The following is a 3,052-nucleotide window of genomic DNA, read 5'->3' as shown; positions in this document are numbered from 1 at the left end:
GTGTGTGTGTGTGTGTGTGTGTGTGTGTGTGTGTAAAATAGTATATCAGTCTGGCGAGTAAACAAAACAATTACCTAGCCAATGGCGATTATATTGCCAAGGTGTGCGTAGAGGGTTGTTATTATATTATTGTAATTGTCTGAGTGATGTGTATTTGTCCTGGATCTCCTCTGATTCACAGAAATGAATCAGACTGGCCTAATCTGTTGCAGTTTTAAAGAAGTTTAAATGAGAAACGCTGTCAGTATTTCTGTGTGTGAACGCTCTCAGACTCACGATTCCTGTCTGATGTCTGTAGGACAATTAATGGCCAAATAACAGGCACGTAAAAATCGTCATCAATATAAAGTAAATATTGAATCTAGCATAAATATTCAATGTATTTTCCAGTGTTTGTAATATATGTATTATCTCCTGCAATATCTCCTTCTGCAGTTCAGAGGCGTGGCGCGGGGGTCTGTGCTCGCGCTCGTGGTTCGAGTCTGTTCTGCCGCTGTGCTGTGAATGAATGACGCTGGTGTAGTGTTGTTGTACCAGAGTCTGTAGGGAGCAAGCTGCAGTCATTGATAACAATAACCCCGCGCTCTGCGGCTGCTGGCGTCTTTGTGTGCTAACGAGCGAAGCGTCTGCCTGATTGTGTAATGAACGCCTCTGTGTTGCTCTCTCAGGCTGGCCAGCGGAGCTCCGGATCTCAGGTGTTGTCTTCTTCATCAGAAACTGCAGGTGAAGCTCCACCGTCAGGATCCTCGCTGTATACCATCACGTCTGGGGAAAACTGCACTTCCATGATGTACTATTTACACGCATTAATTTTGTACTCAATATACTAAAAGTTGTTCTTTAGTACTTGAGTGCATCGTTACCACCTGTAGTACACTTGAACCCACTAGGGTATGAAAGATGGGTTCAGGTGTACTACAAGTGGTATCTAAATACATTTTATAAATACAGAGATACATCATGGAAGTGCACTTGGGTGAGCATCCTCAAACACACGTGATAGACGTGTAAAATCAGACAGTCTTTGGCAGATTGAAATGAATAGCTGAACTCAACTTGTTTGTGAAAATATCATCATTTTAACTTCAGTTCCAGCGTTATGCACAGAATGAACTAAAGTTGGCTGTAAATCGAAAACAAATGTGTTTTCAGCAGTTAGATTTCTTGGATGAAAAATATAAATCTCTTCTACTTTTTTATCTGACTATACTGTAAATGTGTCCATTGGTTGTATTTCATTTTTCCACAGACATTATTTGATTATTCTTACAAATGATTGAAAGCAGGCACATTATATCTAGTTAAAGTCAACATTAAATCAAAATGTACTTTATTAATAATGGGATTCAGTGTTGGAAGAAAGAAAGTCACACAGGAGAACGACATGAGAGCAAGTAAATGATTGTTTATAATATAATACTGTTCAAAAGTCTGGGGTCAGTACAAATTAACACTTTTATTCATCAAGGACGCATTCAATTGATCAAAAGTGACAGTAAAGACATTTATAATGTTGCAAAATGTTTTTATTTAAAATAAATGCTGTTCTTTTGAACTTTCTATTCATCTGTGAATCCTGAAAAATCAAATGTATCACAGTTTCCACAAAAATATTGTGCAGCACAACTGTTTTCAACATTGGTAATAATCAGAAATGTTTCTCGAGCAGCAAATCAGCATATTAGAATGATTTCTGAAGATCATGTGACACTGAAGACTGGAGGAATGATGCTGAAAATACAGCTGCGCATCACAGAAATACATTACAGTTCAACAGATATTCACATAGAAATCGAAATAAACGTTTTAAATCATAATAATATTTCACAATTTTTACTGCATTTTTGATCAAATAAATGCAGCCTTGGTGAGCAGAAGAGACTTCTTGAGAAATGTTTCTGTGTGTTTAATGTGGCTGTGCACCCATCAGATGCTGAACTGCTGCATCGAGCGCAAGCGAGCGAGGGATGATGGGAGGAAGAGCGGCGCGTCAGACGCAGCCAGGAGCCTCCCGGGGCCCACCGAGGTTTCTCCGGGGAAGTCCTGGGACTCGTGGAGCGACAGCGAGGAGGAGTTCTTCGAGTGTCTGAGCGACACGGAGGAGATGAAGGAGACGGAGAGCGAGAAAAAGACGGCCAGTAAGAGCAAAGCTGAAGGTCGCCTGCAGCCGCATGGCAAGCGGACTCTTCTGAACTCAGCGGAGCCGCTCTACATCCCCATCACACAGGTCAGGGCTGCTTAGATGATGCTTGTGCTGAACCTGTCTGTTTACAATACTACAACTTATCTTTAGAATCATCGTTTAACAGCTGAATTTGAACTGAAAAACTACATTTCCCATGATGCTACAGAAAAGAATAGCAGCAAGCGTATTGCATTTGCTTCTTGGTTTGCTTCAAGAAGCCATTGTGTGTGTATATATACAGTATATATATTAGGGCTGTCAGTCGATTACAATTTGTAATCTAATTAATTACATGATGTTTCTATTAATTAATCACAAAATAAATTTGACAGTAAAAATACCCACAATAGATTATTTAAAGCTATTTTTGTGTTAAATGAGAAAGTATCAAGTAGACATTAGAGCTGGGCGATATGACGGTATTATCGTATATCGACGATGTCTCGTAAGTATCGCGATGTCGATGTCAACAGTCAGGTAACAGACGATTATCGACATCGGAAAAAAATTACATGATAAACCTAGTACAATTGCAAAAAATATTTTACATAGCCCCATAGTCACCATACAGGCCTTTTTGCATGCAAGAATGAAACAACTTATTAGGAGGGTTGGGAATCGAAAAGCTATTCCAATTTCGGAAATCAGATCAGATGCTTAAGGTCAGGAATCGAATTACTTCTTATAAAATTCAATTTCGATTCTGCTTCTCGATTCCTGTATGCGCATTTATTGTGATTTCAAAAGATTAAACTGCAAGAAGACGAAATAGAACTCACTTCTGCACTCGCGCGCTGTTTTCTGTGCTTCACACACACACACACACACACACACACACACACACACAGTCTGGTCAGCTATCCTTGT

General features: G+C 39.6%; 1 pseudogene; it reads left to right on the top strand.

Annotated features, from left to right (window-relative positions):
- Window positions 1-3,052, top strand: part of LOC107685455 (rab3 GTPase-activating protein catalytic subunit-like) — a 55,816-nt pseudogene that overhangs the window by 21,515 nt on the left and 31,249 nt on the right.

This window comes from Sinocyclocheilus anshuiensis, unplaced genomic scaffold, assembly GCF_001515605.1.
Source record: "Sinocyclocheilus anshuiensis isolate Anshui unplaced genomic scaffold, SAMN03320099.WGS_v1.1 scaffold661, whole genome shotgun sequence".
In the NCBI taxonomy this organism is placed as follows: domain Eukaryota; kingdom Metazoa; phylum Chordata; class Actinopteri; order Cypriniformes; family Cyprinidae; genus Sinocyclocheilus; species Sinocyclocheilus anshuiensis.
Note: the sequence above shows the minus strand (reverse complement) of the source record. Positions and strands in the feature narration are given on the sequence as shown.